Source organism: Chiloscyllium punctatum, chromosome 10 (genome assembly GCF_047496795.1).
Source record: "Chiloscyllium punctatum isolate Juve2018m chromosome 10, sChiPun1.3, whole genome shotgun sequence".
Lineage (NCBI taxonomy): Eukaryota > Metazoa > Chordata > Chondrichthyes > Orectolobiformes > Hemiscylliidae > Chiloscyllium > Chiloscyllium punctatum.
Window position 1 is genome coordinate 14139829 of NC_092748.1, and position 18856 is coordinate 14158684.

An 18856-nucleotide genomic window follows, 5' to 3' on the forward strand; every position below is an offset into this window, starting at 1 on the left:
GAGAAGACAAGAAATGTGGAGAGTATAGAGCTTTGATTTATTTCTGACACTTTGAACCAAGTACTGTATTACAAGAGTCCCCTGACTGTAAACCCTGTTTAAGAACAGCTGGAGCTATTGATCAGAGCTGCACAACATTCGTGTGGGATAACAACAGCAACGTTATTGATAGATTTATTGTTGTCACATGTACCGGGATACAGTGAAAAGTGTTGTTTTGCTATACAGGCAGATTGTACCACACAAAGTGCGTCAGGCTAGCAGAGCAGAGTGCAGAATACAGTGTTACAGCCACAGAGAAGGCACAGAAAGAGAGAGAAAGAGATCAGAGTTAATGTTTGAGAGGTCTGTTCAAAAGTCTGATAACAGTGGGGAAGAAGCTGTTCTTGAATCTATTCACACATGTATATAAACTTCTGTACCTTCTGACTGATGCAAGAGGGTGGAAGAGAGTATAACCAGGGCGGGAAAGGTCTTTGATTATGTTGGTTGCTTTCCAGGGCAGTGGGAAATATAGATAGAGTTAATAAACCTCCCGAGATGCATCACAGGAGCGTTATAAAACAAAATTTGGTAAAAAACCTGAAATTGAGACATTAGACACAGGGAACAAAAACACTTGACACAACGGACTGTCTTAAATTGAGAGGTAGAGACGGAAATGTGGAAAAGTTTAAGCAGGACAGTCTGCCCATTGGAAAGGTTTAGATAATTTGACTGAAACTAAGGACACTTAAACTAATTAACATACGAAACAATTGCTTACAGGGCTACTTACCCATGAAGACTCCTGTGAGAGGCCACCAATTATGGGTAACTCGACAAGTAAATTTAACAATATCAACATCTCTTGAACAAAGGCCCTAGACAGTCAAAATGAGGTCAAAACAAATAACCATCCAGGAATTTATGTACCGTGGGTGTTAAATGAAATTGGAGACTAAATCGACTGAGTGCTGATGGTTATCAGGAACGAGTCAGTGCAGACAAGGGAGATCAAATGAATCCTATCTTTTTTTGAAAAAATGGTGACGAGAAAAGCCTAGTTAACTACAGCTCCCAGAATATTGATTATGTTTCTCAAACATTGATGGTTGTTATAAAAGCTGTGGCAGTATAAGTTTTACAAATAGTGGCTTAAAATACAAAGTAACGAGATAGTGATAAAGGTGCAGGCTGTAGCTAAGTAGGTAGTGCTCCTATCAGTTTGTCCGAAGGCTGAGTTCAAACCTCACTGCAGAAACCTGACGGTAAAGTCTATGCTGACACTCCCAGTGCAGTAGCTGTGCTTCAGGTGGGATAGGAAACCAAGAGCCAGTCTAACCTCTCAGAACCTCCCAGTTGTCTATTTCAAAAAAGGCCACAAGAGTTCTCTCTAGTGTCCTTCATTATGTGTCCCACAAACAACATCAGGAAAGGTGTGAAGGTGCCTGTGTTGGACTGGGGCAGACATAGATAAAAAATCACATAACACCAGATTATAGTCCAACAGTACATCCAAATAAACCTGATGGGCTTTAATCTGGGGTCGTGTGATTTTTATCAACACCAGTAAAGTTCTGCGATAGCAGTGTTTCTTTAATGTGAATTGGCTTTAACACGATTGAAGAATTTAGACTTTTATTTGCAAAACCCAACTTTTCCTTACCTGTATTGGCTATAATGCCATTCTGGCTCATTAGTCTGGCTATTGTGTGATATTCTTATAATGTGAGATTGCACAAGAAGGGAACTAACTATCGCATTCTATCAGAACTGACTGTATCTGCTCAAGAGTATATTGCTGTTTGCCTGAGCATAAAGCATGGAAACAGACCCTTCAGTCCAACCGGTCCATGCTGACCATGTTCCCAAACTAATCTAGTCCCGCCTGTCTGCGTTTTGCCCATATCCCTCCAAACCTTTCCTATTCATGTACTTGCCTAAGTATCTTTTAAATGTAACTGTACTCTTTTAACTGTACCCAAATCCACCACTTCATCTGGCAGTTCATTTCACATGAGAACCATTCTCTGTGTAAAAAGGTTTCCCCTTCAGGTCCCTTTTAAATCTTTCTCCCCTCACCTTCAAAATCTAGCCCCTAGTTTTGAACTCCCCCACCCTAGGGAAAAGACTCTGCTATTCACCTTTTCTCTGCCCCTCATGATTTAAAAAAAGCTTTATAAAGTCACCTGTTGTGAGAAACGAAGCTCACTGTTTATTAATTTCAGTCTGAGTCAAATTCTGAAGCAGTCTTTATTCATATGTTCTTGCAAGCCAGGTGACCATAAAGCAGGCACCTCAATCAAGAGGTTACATTACAATTTATACAGTTCAGTTGAATCTCTCGATACTCCCCCTTTAACTTCATATCTGATAGTTGTATTGCTCCGTGCAGTTGCTAATCTAATCGGCTTACCACATCTGTCTGTGGTCTGTTGTTGGTGTGCAACTACCCCCCCCACCCGCCTTGATAGCTGGGTCTTGTTACTTTTGCTGACACAACACTGGGTCTTATTTGGTTATCTTGTTCATACTAACTCCCTATGTGCATGACAATTGCAACTGTCATGTCAATACATCTGTTTCTATCAGTCGACCACCTCCCTTTTTGGTTAGTTATTTCTTGGTATATACTCTCATGATTCCACCTTGTGATTTTTGCAGAAGCAAGATACAGTTACTTGTAACTGCTTGCAAGTATATCTAGCTTAACATATACCCCCCACCCCATGACTCAGTCTTATGATTTTTGCAGAAACAACAACCATTGCAAGGGCCGCTCACACCCGTCGACCTCCTACCCTCCAGTGAAAAACACCCCAGCCAATCCAACCTTTCTTTTATAACTCAAACCCTCCATTCTCAGTAACACGCTAGTAAATCTTTTCTGAACCTTCTCTAGTTTAATAATGTCCTCTTAATAACAGCGCAATCAAAACTGTACATAGTACTCCAGAACGGTAGGCACAGTGGCTCAGTGGTTAGCACTGCTGCCTCACAGCACCAGGAACCCAGGTTCGATTCCAGACTCGGGAAACTGTCTGTGTGGAGTTTGCACATTCTCCCCATGTCTGCATGGGTTTCCTCCGAGTGTCCGGTTTCCTCCCACAGTCCAAAGATGTGCAGGTTAGGTGCTAAATGCTAAATTGCCTGTAGAGTTAGGCGCGTTAGGGGGAATGGGTCTGGGTGGGTTACTCTTCAGAGGGTCAGTATAGGCTAGTTGGCTCAAAGGGCCTGTTTCCACACTGTAGGGAATCTAATCTCATCTAATCTAATAGGCTTCACCAGCATTCTGTACAACCTCAACATGACATTCCAACTCCTACACTCAAAAGGTCTGAGCAAAGAAGGCTAGCGTGCTAAACACCTCTTAACCACCCTGCTTACCTGTGACATAAATTTCAAAAAAGTGCGTACCTGAACACCTAGGTCTTGCTCATCAACAACACTATCCAGGGCCCTACTAGTAAATGTATAAGTCCTGCTCTCGTTTGTTTTACCAAAATGCAATACCTCACATTTATCCAGATTAAACTCCTCAGGCCATTGCCACAACTGATCAACATCACTTTGCAATCTTAGATAACCTTCTTCACCATCCACTATGCCACCAATTTTGGTGTCTTCTGCAAACTTACGAACCATGTCTGCAATATTTGCATCCAAATTGTTTATATACGTGTAAATGACAAACAAAAGTGGAACAAGTACTGATCCCTGTGGAACACCACTGGTAACAGGCCTCCAGTCCAAAAAACAGCCCTCCACCTTTTCCTGTGCAGGATAATGCATATCCAAAGTAATTCATGGGCGGCACGGTGGCACAGTGGTTAGCACTGTTGCCTCACAGTGCCAGAGACCTGGGTTCAATTCCCGCCTCAGGCGACTGACTGTGTGGAGTTTGCACGTTCTCCCCGTGTCTGCGTGGGTTTCCTCCGGGTGCTCCGGTTTCCTCCCACAGTCCAAAGATGTGCAGGTTAGATGAATTGGCCATGCTGAATTGCCCGTAGTGTTAGGTAAGGGATAGATGTCGGGGTATGGGTGGGTTGCGCTTCGGCGGGGCGGTGTGGACTTGTTGGGCCAAAGGGCCTGTTTCCACACTGTAAGTAATCTAATCTAAAAAAAAGGCAATATAAAATGCTGTTTTTCCCACCATGTAAGTTTTGAGTAATAAATGAGTAGAAATAGCAGTTTTACTTCAGAAAGAAGCATTTAGCCAGAGGAAACTCCAGAACCTGTCACTCACAACGACTGTGGAAATGAAAGGTCAATATGATGTCATCTCTCCTGTAAACTGACCGCTAATGACGGTAAGTTTTACCACTAAAGAGTTTTACTTTTCATGGTCAGTCCAGTCGATGTTTTCAGGATGTTGTTAAACTTGAGAGGGTACAGAAAAATATTTACAAGGATGTTGCCTGGACTGGAGAGTTTGAGTTATAAGGAGAGACTGACTAGACTGGGGCTTTTCTCCCTGGAATATAGGAAGCTGAGGAGCGATCTTGTAAACATTTATAAAGTCATGAGTGGCGTGGATAGGGTGTATAGACAAGGTCTTTTCCCCAAGCAGGGAAGTCCAAAACCGGAGGATATAGGTTTAGGGTGAGAGGGGAAAGATTTAAAAGGGACCGGGGGGAATCTTTTTCACACAGAGGGTGGTGCATGTATGGGATGAGCTGCCAGAGGAAGTGGTGGAGGCTGGTACGATTGCAACATTTAAAAGGCACCTGGATGGGTATATGAATGGGATATGGGCCAAATGCTCACAAATGGCATTTTTGATAAGGGAAAGCATTACAGCTGTACAGATGGAGGATATTCCTAGAAATACATCCAGGGAGGTTACTTGGGTGGAACTGAGAAATAAGAAAGGGATGATCACCTTATTGGGATTGTATTAAAGACCCCTTAATAGTCAGCGGGAAATTGAGAAAGAAATTTGTAAGGCAATCTCAGCTATCTGTAAGAATAAAGGATGGTTATGGGAGAGAGGTTTTTAACTTTCCAAACATAGACTGGGACTGCCATAGTGTTAAGGGTTTAGATTAGATTAGATTAGATTAGATTACTTACATGTGGAAACAGGCCCTTCGGCCCAACAAGTCCACACCGCCCCGCCGAAGCGCAACCCACCCATACCCCTACATCTACCCCTTACCTAACACTACGGGCAATTTAGTATGGCCAATTCAGGTGGAGAGGAATTTGTTAAGTGCATACAAGAAAAGTTTATGATTCAGTATGTGGATGTACCTACTAGAGAAGGTGCAAAACTTGACTTACTCTTAGAAGTAAGGCAGGGCAGGTGACTGAGGTGTTAGTGAGGGAGCACTTTGGGGCCAGCGACCAAAGTTCTATTAGTTTTAAAATAATGATGGAAAAGGATGGACCAGATTAGAAAGTTGAAGTTCTAAATTGGAGAAAGGTCAATTTTGACGGTATTAGGCAAGAACTTTTAAAAGCTGATTGTGGGCAGGCTAGGGATATTTTCCCTGGAGCATCGGAGGCTGAGGGGGTGATCTTATAGAGGTTTACAAAATCATGAGGGGTATGGATAGGGTAAATAGATAAGGTCTATTCCCTGGGGTGGGAGAGTCCAGAACTAGAGGGCATAGGTTTAGGGTGAGAGGGGAAAGATATAAAAGAGACCTAAGGGGCAACTCTTTCACACAGAGGGTGGTATGTGTATGGAATGAGCTGCCAGAGGAAGTAGTGGAGGCTGGTACAATTGCAACATTTAAAAGGCATTTGGATGGGTATCTGAATAGGAAGGGTTTGGAGAGATATGGGCAAGGTGCTGGCAGGTGGGACTAGATTGGGTTGGGATATCTGGTCAGCATGGACGGGGTTGGACCGAAGGGTCTGTTTCTGTACACCTCTATGACTCTAAATGCAACTAGGTCAGATTGGGATGTCTGGTCGGTGCGGACAGAAAGGTCTGTTACCATGCTGTACATCTCTGTGACTCTATAACTATTTACAGGTTACATGAATATAACCTACAATAAACTTATCTGTCCCCAGCCAGAGCTGACTTTACTATGACCAAGACTCCATGGTATCATCACAGTGGTTGGTGCTTTCTTGTTTTTTATTAATTTGTAGGACTTGGGCATCACTGGCTGGGCTGACATTGATAGCCCGTCCCTATTTGCCCTTGAGAAGGTGCTGGTGAGCTGCCTTCTTGAATCGCTGCAATCCACTTGCTGTGGGTTGACCCACAATGCCGGTAAGGAGGGAATCCCAGGAATTTGACCCAATGACTGTGAAGGAACAGCTTTATATTTCCAAGTCAGGGTGCTGAATGGGTTGGAGGGGAACTTACAGGTGGTGGTGCTCCAAAGTACCTATTGCCCTTGTCCTTCGAGGTGGAAGTGGTCGTGGGTTTGGAAGGTGCTGTCTCAGGATCTTTGGTGAATTTCTGCAGCAGTGCATCTTGTAGATAGTATACACTGCTGCCACTGACTGCTGGTGGTAGAGGGATTGAATGTTTGTAGATGTGATGCCAATCAAGCGGGTTGCTTTGTCCTGGATGGTGTCAAGTTTCCTGAGTGTTGTTGGAGCTGCACCCATCCAGGCAAGTGGGGAGTACTCCATTGCACTCCTTACTTGTGCCTTGGTAAATGGTGGATAGACTTTGGGGTGTCAGGAGGTGAGTTACTCGCCACAGTATCCCTAGTGCCTGACCTGCTCTTGTAGCCACTGTGTTTATGTGGTGAGTTCAGTTGAGTTTCTGGTCAATGGTAACCCCGAGGATGTTGACAGTGGGGGATTCAGTGATGGTAATACTGTTGAATATCAAGGGGCGGTGGTTAGAGTATCTCTTAGTGGTGATGGTCATTGTCTGGCATTTGTGTAGTGCGAAGATTACTTGCCACTTGTCGACCCATTTAAACACAGACTGCTTCAGTATCTGAGGAGTCATGAATGGTGCTGAACACTGTGTATTCATCAGCAAATGTCTCCACTTCTGACCTTATGACAGAGGGAAGGCCAGTGATGAAGCAGCTGAAGATTGTTGGGCCTAGGAAACTCCCCTGAGGGACTCCTGCAGAGATGTTCTGGCGCTGAGATGATTGATCCTCCACAACCACAATCATCTTCCTTTGTGCCAGGACTCTAACCAGCAGAATCCATTGATTCCAGGGGTCCTTGGTCAAATACTCGGTCAAATGTGGCCTTAATGGCAAAGGCTGTCACTCTTACCTCACCTCTGGAATTCAGCTCTTTTTGTCCATGTTTGAACCAAGGCTGTAATGAGGTCAGGAGCTGAGTGACCCTGGTAGAACCCAAACTGGGTGTCACTGAGCAGATTATTGCTGAGCAGGTGCTGCTTGATAGCACTGTTGATGACCCCTTCCACCTCTTTACTGATGGTCGAGAGTAGACTGATTGGGCGGTAATTGGTCAGGTTGGATTTGTCCTGCTTTTTTGTGTACAAGACTTACCTGGGCAATTTTCCACACTGTGTGGTAGATGCCACTGTGTTGTAACTGGACTGGAACAGCTTGGCTAAGGGAGCAGCACGTTCTGGAGCACACATCTTCAGTACTATTGCCGGAATGTTGTCAGGGCCCATTGCCTTTGCAGTATCCAGTGTCTCCAGCCTTTTCTTGATATCACATGAAGCGAATCAAACTGGCTGGAGACTGGTATCTGTGATGCTGGGAACCACTGGAGGACCCCAAGATGGATCATCCACTCGGCACCGAAGGCTGATGTATTCGCAACAATCTTACCTTTTGCACTGATGTGCTGGGCTCCTCCATTATTGAGAATGGGGATAGCTGTGGAGCTGTGAGTTGTTTCATTGTCCACCTCCATTCACGACTGGATGTGGCAGGACTGCAGAGCTTAGATCTGATCCGTTGGGTGTGGGATCGCTTAGCTCTGTCTATTACTTGCTGTTTATGCAAATGGGCATGCAAGCAGTCCTGTTTGGTAGCTTCACCAGGTTGACACGTCATCATGGGGTATCCCTGGTGCTGCTCCTGGCATGACCTCCAGCACTCTCCATTGAATCAATCTGCACTCAATCAAGTATTATCCCTTTCAGACATTTTCATGCCCATATGATACATCTCCCCCAGAGATTGTTTACCCTCACACTACTATTATTTTACATTTATTCATATATTTACATTTACAACAGTCCCATCCTTTTCACTCCCTCACGTCAAGTCTTTATAAATCCAAAGTCAGAAGTCACGTGACACCAGGTTATAGTCCAACTGGTTTAGTTGAAATCACGAGCTTTTGGAACCTTGCCTGTCAGGTTATGTGATTTACAAATCCAAACAATCTGGATGTTAAACCATTCGCCCCAAACGTCTTCTTCAGACTTGGAAAATGCCAATTTGTTGGGTAAAATATTTTGATTCTGACTGACTTGCAGACACTGTCCAGTCTGTGTTCCTCTGTTGAACTGGACAGTCTTTAATCGCTGAGGAGAAAGTGAGGACTGCAGATGCTGGAGATCAGAGCTGAAAAATGTGGTGCTGGAAAAGTGCAGCAGGCCAGGCAGCATCAAAGGAGAAGGAGAATCGACGTTTCAGGAAGGGCTGATGCCCGAAACGTCGATTCTCCTGTACCTTGGATGCTGCCTGACCTGCTGCGCTTTTCCAGCAACACATTTTCAGCTCAGTCTTTAATCGCTGGTCTTTCTTTCATGGAGGACTCAATGATACACGTCTGTTCCTTATTGCTGTCGGTGTGCTCCCTGCTATAACAGGTGCTTTTCCTTCTTTGCAGTATTTGGATCTTTCTACCCTGTCTCTTCTTCACAACATCTTCCCTGAAGTTGTGTGCACCACCTCCTTAAATAATTTGTTTCTCATTCTGCCTTGATATCTGTGTTAAAGTAGATAGAGTTATAACGTTCAACCTATTTCATCAACACTGAAAATATTGGGTGTTTCCTTCCCTCTCTGTGTTTGAATTATTGGTAAAACCAGCTGCTCACTACCTCAACTGGCGTTTCATTCTTACCTGGTATGATATAATGTACAGTTTCTTCTTTGGAAAGTACGTAAGTCTAAAATGTTAGTTGAACTTGCCCCCTCCTATCCCCTCTCCAAATAATGCCAGTGATGAAGTTGCCATCAATAGTTCTTCACCGTGCTGTGTCGCAGACTGACTGTATTCAATTGCAGACATTTCCATACTCACAGGCATATACTGTTCAGTTGTTGTCTCTTCATATGCATTTGGTTTTAAGCTTTGTTGCAACTTGCTATTTGAACACTCTTCCAGCTTTTGGTCAAACCAGTATGGTCACAGCTTTCTATCTCTTTGATGGTATGAAACAAAATCTTCACTCCAACATAACTAACCTCAGGGGATTCCATGTTTTATTTAATTCCTGACACACGTTTCTCCTTCCAGCTTTTCAGTAATTTTTTTTTTGCTGAACATCGTCTTGCCTTCAGAATGACATTGAGGTCAATATATCTCCTTTCACTCCAGAGTGAAAAATTCTTGGTTGGGAAGTACATATGGGTTTTGTAATATTTGGTGTGTTGGAGCAAACTTTTAGCATATCTTTTACATTCAATGTAATGACCTCCCCAGACCACGTCGATTAAATCATTCCTATCAGATGTTGTGAATCGTGAAAGGGTTTAGAAAAGATTTATAAGGCTGTTGCCAATGTTGGAGGGCTTGAGCTATAGGGAGAGGCTGAATAGGCTGGCGCTGTTTTCCCTGGAGCATTGGAGGCTGATGGGTGACCTTATAGAGGTTTATAAAATCATGAGGGGCATAGATAGGTCTTTTCCCTGGGGCGGGGGAGTCCAGAACTAGAGGGCATAAGCTTAGGGTGAGAGGGGAAAATATAAAAGGGACCTAAGGGGCAACTTTTTCACATAGAGGGTGGTGTGTATATGGAATGAGCTGCCAGAGGAGGCTGGTATGGTTGCAATATTTAAAAGGCATCTGGATGGGTATATGAATAGGAAGGGTTTGGAGGGATATGGGCCGGGTGCTGACAGGTGCAACTAGATTGGGTTGGGATGTTTGGTCGACATGGACGGGTTGGACCTAAGGGTCTGCTTCTGTGCTGTATATCTCCACGATTAACTCTATGATTTCAGTGTTCTAACCAAATATTTCTGGTCTGGAACTTTCAAACCAAAACTCTTACACTGATTTATCAAATTTCCTAATTTTTATAAGCTTCTCTAGGAGAAAGGGTTTCATGCATCTAATTTCATCGAGGATTACTGCAAGCTGAAACTAAAAGTGTCCAAGCTAAAATTTAGAGACCATTCTACACATCAAAATTCTTTTCTCAAAGCTGCAGTTTAGCTCATCTCTGGCATTAACACTTCCTGGTAATACTATTTCTGATGTCATTGCTGCCTATTGTGATGAGCTACAATGGTCTGGATCTACCAAAGGCCAAACAGTCATTATTCAATTGTTGATGGGAGTTTTGCATAGGGATCCTGTGGAATCCCCACTGAAGTACTCTCTGAAGAAATTTCCCAGGAAATTATCCCTTCCACTGGGCAATTCATCTATACCTAAAACCTTACAAAAGTCCTCATTTAAATGGGCAATTAAGTAAATAGTTACTCAGGAAAAGTTAGGCTTTTTTTTTGAGAAGATTTGTGGCAGTTTGATACAAAGTCTGAGTAACTGTTCAATTGATTCCATACTTGCTTCATACACACAGCCAACTACACCTCCCCCAGATACCTTACATCCCCCAGATCCTGACCCAACACCCCCGAGGTTCTGACTCCACTCTTGACCTGACCCCCTTCCAACACCAACACCAGACCCAACTCAATGCCTCTTCCCCTGCCACACCTTCCAGCTTTCCCTGCTCTGTACCTGACCCACTCACCCACATTACTGAATGCTGAATCTGATAATACCCCCCTTCAGATTTCTCCCACCCCCACTCCAACTTACACTGCATCACTTATCTAGTCCCCTTGTCGCCTTGTACCCTGGCACCTTAATCCCTTCCCATTGGGGAATCTTTTACCCTATTCCTGTCTGCTACTCAATTGGCATCCTATACTGTGGGACCGTACTCCCTCCACAGCTGGCACTATAATTATCTGGCACATTGACACTCTACTCACCTGGCATTCAACCCCCAGCACGCTAGCCCTACCCACATGACACCTCACTTATGTGGCAACCTATCTCCCTTTACCCATCTGGTACCCTACCTTCACACAAATCTTACTTAACCACTGTTTGCCAGCAGCTGTTAACGTGGCTGCCTGGGATTTCGATCTTTCAAATGTCAAAATAGAGCAGCTGACAGCCGTGGAGAGAAGATGGGTGAGCTTCACCTCCCTCTGGCTCTGAAAACTGTCAGAGTGGAAGTACGGCTCCACATTCCTGAGAGAGCCCTGATAAAAATCTCCTCTCGGAGAGACAGAGCTTCCTTTGTGAAGGAGCAGGCCTGGACTGACAGGCTGCATGAGACTGCCACTCCCTGGAATGTCCAGCCCTTTATCTTCTCTTATCTGCTTTAATTATCATGATCAGCAATTTCCCGGTTCACCACGCCCTGAATAAATGAGCTTTCCCTCATGGTCCTCTTAGTTTTGTTTCTCCAGCCCTGTTTTATGGCAGATGATAACCAATCAGAGCTGCAGCTTCATCTTTTCAATGATTCCCTTTTCAGCTTGAATTACTGTGTACAGTAAAGGTTTTCCCCAGGTGTACAAGGGACCTTTGACTTGAAATTAAGCAATCCTTGATGAATGTTTGGCTTTATGTTCGACTCTGATCAGAGCCTCTCCCACAGTCCATTGCCTCATGATACTGGCTGCACCTCTGCTTTGGAGCTGCAGATACCTTCTGTCAGGCCTGAAGTGCTTTCTGTGTTGTTGTGTGGGCCTCACTGTCATCAGCAATCAGTGGTATCCATTTGTCTTGAAATCTTTTGGGTCAGCAGCATGCTTTTTTCCTGTTTTTTTTGCCTCTGAAGACCCAAAATCTAATTTATCTTAGTTGGCAGCATGTGGAAGATATCGCCAGTGTCTGCAGCCTCACTCAGTTGTGGGAGTGGTCATCATTGTCACCACATCGTGTGTGTCTGTGTGTGTGTGTGTAAATTTCTGTGTGTGTATGCCTGTTTTTTTTGCATGTGTTTGTTTCTCTGTGTGTTTGTGTCTGCCTGTGCGTTTGTATCTGCATGTGTGTTTGTATCTACCTGTGTGTTTGTGTCTGCCTGTGCATTTATATCTGCCTGTGCGTTTGTATCTGCCTGTGCATTTATATCTGCCTGTGCATTTGTGTCTGCCTGTACGTTTGTGTCTGCCTGTGCGTTTGTGTCTGCCTGTATTTGTATCTGCCTATGTTTGTATCTGCCTGTGTGTTTGTATCTGCCTGTGTGTTTGTATCTGCCTGTGCATTTGTGTCTGCCTGTGCATTTGTGTCTGCCTGTGTTTGTATCTGCCTATGTTTGTATCTGCCTATGTTTGTATCTGCCTGTGTGTTTGTATCTGCCTGTGCGTTTGTGTCTCCCTGTGAGTTTGTGTCTGCCTGTGCGTTTGTGTCTACCTGTGAGTTTGTGTCTCATTGTGTGTTTGTATCTGCCTGTGCGTTTGTGTGTCCCTGTGTGTGTGTGTGTGTGTGTTTTCTTTCAAGAGTGGTGTGGGGTGGATGAGAATAGCCACTGCAAAAGTCTTCTTGAGTTAAAAAAAATGATATTGCACAACTGCAGCAATTTACAGATTACACAGCATTACAGCAGACATTCCAAGGAGCACACTAGCCGGAGGTCTGTCTCTTCCCAGCTTCCTTTTTGCTCGTTACTTTATTTCTTTAGTCCTTACTATAGTTCTTTCTTGACTTTAGTCCTCACTGCCATCATCACAGCAGACGGTGTTCACTGCACTTAATCTGCCCTTTTGTGGGCCTTCCAGACCCATCCCCAACAGAGGGTAAGGAAGTCCCTGGTGTTATTGGACTTCCATAAGTTTGCGGTAGCGTTCCACCTGAAAGGCACCTACACAATGTGACAGTGAGGTTGGGGGTAGGAAATTAGTTGAAAGTGAACTGAAACTGTCTTTAGGACAGTGATACCTACACGGAAGAGCTTCAGAAAGGAAAACTGCCATTTATATGGCCCCTAGCACAAACTCCATACTTTTCTTTGCACTTTCCACACAATCAGATATTTTTGGAAGTGCAGCAAGTCCTCATAAGGGGAATGTGATCGTGGTCAGATATTGTTTTTGCTATTGTTGGTTGTAAACCAGGGAGATCTGCCCTGCCCTTCATTGAAACATCACCATGGGATCCTTCACATCCACCAGAGAGAGCAGATGGGACATTACGATGACACCTCTGACAGTGTAGGCTTTTCTTTAGCACTGGAATATCAGCCGAGGTTTATGTACTCTCATCACTGAGTGGGATTGGAACCCAGGCAATCGTCACTGGCTGGTCAACATTTGTTGCATGTTGTTAGTTTCAGGGAATCAGAACTGGAACTCTCTGTGCTTCTCTGTGGGTGGCACGGTGGCTCAGGGGTTAGCACTGCTGCCTCACAGTGCCAGGGTCCCAGGTTCGATTCCAGCCTTGGGTGTCTGTCTGTGTGGAGTTTGCACATTCTTTCCGTGTCTGCGTGGGTTTCCTCCGGGTGCTCCAGTTTCCTCCCACAGTCCAAAAATGTGCAGGCCAGATGAACTGGCCATGATAAGTTGCCCATAGTGTCAGGGGAATGGGTCCAGGTGGGTTACTCTTCGGAGAGCCAGTGTGGACTTCTCGGGCCGAATGGACTGTTTCCACGCTGTAGGGGATCTAATCTCGATCATGCACTAGGGGATCATACTGTATTCTTAACTTACATCAATAACCTGATTCAAAGTGGCGATGGAAATCAGCTAGGGATCTAAAAACCCATAGACTGTGCAACATCGTCAGATTGTGTGCAGCTTAATTCAGCTTCAGCATGGAGATTCTTCATGTATACCTGGTTAGTCTATACTACTGGATGCTGCCCCCAAGGTGGCTATGAGAGGGGTTGAGACTGTCACACATCTCCTTCTGGAATGTGCCTTTGCAAAGGAAGTTTGGAGAAAGATGCAGTGGTTTGTGTCTAGGTTCATCCCAAGCAGTGCCCTGACACAGGACTCCATGCTCGAAGGTCTGTTCCTGGGACGCACATCGGGACAAACATCAACGGTGCCTGGAGGACCATCAACTCAGTGAAAGATGCCCTTTGTCTGCCCGAAACTTGGAGTTGACGTCGACTGAGTAGTGCGGACTGGCACATTCCAAGCTCCAGGACCATGTGCACTAAAGCTTGGGGCAGCTGCTGCTAAGGCAGTGGGAAAAGGTCTGAGGTTTTTCTGCTGAAGTTAAATGGGGGGTCTGTTCAGTTCTTAGACCCTCCTAGGGCCTCAATGCATGCGAATATAGTCTTGTATGTGTGAGAGATGTTAGTTTGCTTCAACAAAGTCAAACTTCAATATTTGTTTGTTTCCTTGATATGCTACTGTATAGAACTGAACTGCATTTGGGACTATGTATTTTTAATGAATAGAGTACATTTTTGAAATTAAAAAAACACTCTTTCCATGTTTATAGAACAGGCACAAGCCTGATCCTTGGAAGAGAGAATTTTAACCTAACTTACTGAATAAGGATTCCATGGGTCAAGTTGGAACCTTAGTTTCGCATCTGGTCTGATTTTACTCTCCATGAGAAGACATGCATTTAAATAGCACTTTTCAGGACATCTAAACAGCCAATTAAGTACCATTTGAAGTGTAGTCAATTTGTAATATGGCCATCGATTTGTACAATGCAGGTTTCTGCAAAAAGCAATGTGATCATTTGTTTTTGAGATGCCTGGTAACTGTTGGTTATGATGATGGAAGAGCTCCCGTGCTCTTCATCTACAAAGTTCAATGAAGAGTGAAATTGGGTGTCTTGTAAAAGCAATGCTGCTCTCATACTTAACAGTCTTTGGACTGATTGGTTTGATTAAAATTGCCCTGGTTTCAGAGACCTGAACTAAGTTGATTGGTTTGAAAAGCACTCAACTCTTCAGCTTTGAATAGAAGCAACTGAGAGAAGGACTTACTGAAGTGTGTGTCAGATTATAGATAGATTGGAAATGCGAATTGCATTCACCCCTTTTAAAGTTAGACCTTGATTGCAAGCTGAGGAGCTTCAGGTATAAACAGGCAAGTTCAGGACCACTATCGGGAAGTCTCCTTCACAGACAGCGACTGGCAGAGTGAGGAAATCGCATGTCTCTGTGGACATATGGGCTCAATCATCCGGACCTTGTGCTAATCCTATGAAAGGGTGAAGTCAACTCCTTCGCACTGTTCTGAGAGATTTGGCAGTATCCTGAGTGCAGACTGGTAGGGTTAACCCAGCCCACAGTGCCATACCGAGAGATTCCAGGGCACTGCATGCTGACTGTCTGGTAAAAGAGTTACATGAGCTGTTACTTTTAGCAGAGACAAACAGTGGGCAACTCTAATGTTTTGTTCTCGCTGCCAGCCTGTGCTATTATCGACTTATTGTTTCATGTGCCTCTTCCTCTGAAAGCAACTTATTTTAGAGGATGAATCATAATTCCTGAAGCCATAGAAACACTTTGGAGAAACACCCTGACCTCTTCAAGGCTGAGTAAACACACATTTGTTATATTACCAAAGACGTTTATTTGCCGAACATTTCCTACATCAAGAGAGGGTGCAGTGCAGTAAAGATGGCCGTTTGTCTTTCTTTGCGCCACCTTACTGTGTCAGAGTAACTCGCTATCTGATTTTTCATATGAAAATTTGCATGATTGGTGAGTATACCTAAACTGGGTGCAAGATGAGATCAATATTGCTGATCCCAAGTTTAACACTTATAAAATAGCTCTCACACCACTTGCTGCTGCTGGTGCACTTTGCACTGAGGGCAGCTTCTCCCAGTTTTTGATCACACCCACAGGCACAATCCCTGGGCACTCAGAAGGCTAAATCATACTTCCAATATGAAAAATGACTAACGTGCAACAACTTGTTAGCCAAAGAGAACATGTGGTTCAGTCAGTAACACTCTCTCGCTCGGAGTTGTGGGGGTGAGTACCACTGCGGGGCTTTGACTACAAAATCCAGTCTTGCTGCTCCAATGCAGTAGAGAAGGAGTGCTGCATTGTCAGAGGTACCGTCTCTCAGATGAACTGCTCGATCAAGGTCCTGTATTGTTCTTTCTGAAGAAGTGACGAAGGACTCTCACTGGCGTCCAATATAGAGCACAAATAATCTGCTCAGTATCACCTTGCAGCAGTTGGATCTTGCTGTGCACATGTTGGCTGCCACATTTCCCTTCATTGCCACAGTGACTACGCTTCAAATGTTTCTTGTTAACTTTAAAGTGTCCTGAGGCATGATAAAAATAGAAAAGGGGGCAAGGAAATCAGCCAGGGTGGCTACTCATGATAATTGGTATGTAATAGGCAACAGTATTCTAGTTGGTCAGCTAGACCTGCAGGCATTGGGTGTGCCGCCCCACTTTGTTGAATAGCCTGCCGACATTCACAGCTATTCATTCAGAGAATTGGAGGGTTCCCAGATCTCCTGTTTACCATGCCGCTACATAAACTACCATTTTTAGGCAATGAAGGGCCAGGGTAGTGCTGTAACATGAAGATAGGTGACAGCAGAAACCTGGCTTTGGAAAACAGAAGCATCGTAGGGAGGGCTGGTTCAGTCCACAGAACATTTTGGCTCCCTCCCAAATTCGATGAATGCTTAACCTGACTAACTACCAGTTCTGAAAATGTACATTGTACCTTTCTTGAAAGTAAGTGCCAGTAGCAAATATATCAACAGGAGAGCAATGTACAGACTCTAGCCCTGATAAGTCAGTTTGTTGCTCGAAACATTTCAGCTACAACAATAATGTGCATATTTGCCTTTCCTATCGAAAAGTGTCCCAACATTTTTCTTTAGCAATGCATGATCAGATAAACCCTAATCCAAACGAGATACTGAGAGGGGTGGCTAAGACTTTAGTCAAAATGGTACATTTTAAGAGGACTTTAATGGCAAGAGGTAGGTTGAGGAAGAGAATTCTGGAGCTTAGAGGCTGACCAGCTAAAGGCATAGTGTGATGAAGGAAATGGTGGTGTGTGTGTGTGTGTGTGTGTGTGTGTGTATACAGAGTTGTAAGAATGCAGAAATATTAGAGTATTGTAAGGCTAGCAAAACACAAGGGTAGTCATTGACCCACACTGGCTCTCGATTCAGCAACACTCTACATTTAAAATTTTTATCCTATCTCTCCGTGCCTTGGCCACTTCCTGATCTCTGCAGCCTCCTCCAGTTGAGCAGCCCCTCTGAGACCTCTGCACTCCTCCACTCATGACTTCATGCTCCTCTCTGAATTGTATCACTCCACCCAGTGTCATTGAGTAATACAGCACAGGAATAGACCCTTCAGTCCAACTGGCCCGCACCAACCAAATATCCTAAACTGATTTTATCCCATTTGGCCAATAGCCCTCTAAACCTTATCCATGACACAAAATTATGAAATCCACAGCACTTTAAAAACTGTCGGGAAGATTAAACATGGGAAACAGTAAAAACAACTAGCTCCATGTTCTTTGGTTACTTAAAGATGGAAATTAAGTAAAAATTTATCCAGATTTATATTTCTTAATGTTTTATTTATCCTTAATTCAATTGACCAATCAAGTTTTGTAAATGTCTCTCTTTCAGGTAAATTATTGCATTTCAGTGATGGCTCAGTATTACTTCCAGACGATTAGTGCTTTAAAACTATTCCAGACCTACTTAGTTCAGCCAATATATTTAAATTCACCCAAGCCTACCTCCCAATTTTAAATTCTTTGCGAACCCTATTAATAACAAATGACTCAAATTCAGCAGCACCCTACAAAAAAAAGTAACAAATATCGTGAAGATGCCAAAGGATTTCCCATGCCAATAAACTATTGTGTGATCTGTTTTTAGTTGAATATAATGTATTTTGGACAAAACCACACCTCAATGTAAAATACCACACCTTGGGAGCATCATTCACATCAGAGGTACATTTGTTATTTTGTGTTTGGTATCTGCTGCCTTTGCACAGTTATGGCCTGCACAAATTTGCCTTTTTTGTTGATTGACTTATACTCCTATGAATAGGTAACTAAAAGAGCTAAAGAGATTTGTTTTTTGAAATGAATCTTCCAGTTGTGGGACAATTCTTTTACACATCTGTAACATCCAGACCCTCTTTAAACCCCTCAGCAATGGGGATAAGGCATTAGCCTTTTGAATGTCCACCTACAAAGATGTTTCCAAAACAAATCTCCTATGTGTCAAAGCTGGTTGTCCTTTATAGAGTCACAGAGTCACACAGCACGGAAGCAGACTTTCAGACCAACTCGACAATGCCGACTAGATATCCCAATCCAATCTAGTCCCACCTGCCAGCACCCGGCCCATATCCCTCCAAACCCTTCCTATTCATATACCCATCCAAATGCCTCTTAAATGTTGCAATTGTACCAGCCTCCACCACTTCCTCTGGCAGCTCATTCCATACATGTACCACCCTCTGTGTGAAAAAGTTGCCCCTTAGGTCACTTTTATATCTTTCCCCTCTCATCCTAAACCTATGCCCTCTAGTTCTGGACTCCCCAACCCCAGGGAAAAGACTTTGCCTATTTACCCTATCCAAACCCCTCATAATTTTATAAACCTCTTTAAGGTCACCCCTCAGCCTCCGACACTCCAGGAAAAACAGCCCCAGCCTGTTCAGCCTCTCCCTGTAGCTCAAGTCTTCCAAACCTGGCAACATCCTTGTAAATCTTTTCTGAACCCTTTCAAGTTTCACAACATCTTTCCGATAGGAAGGAGACCAGAATTGCACACAATAT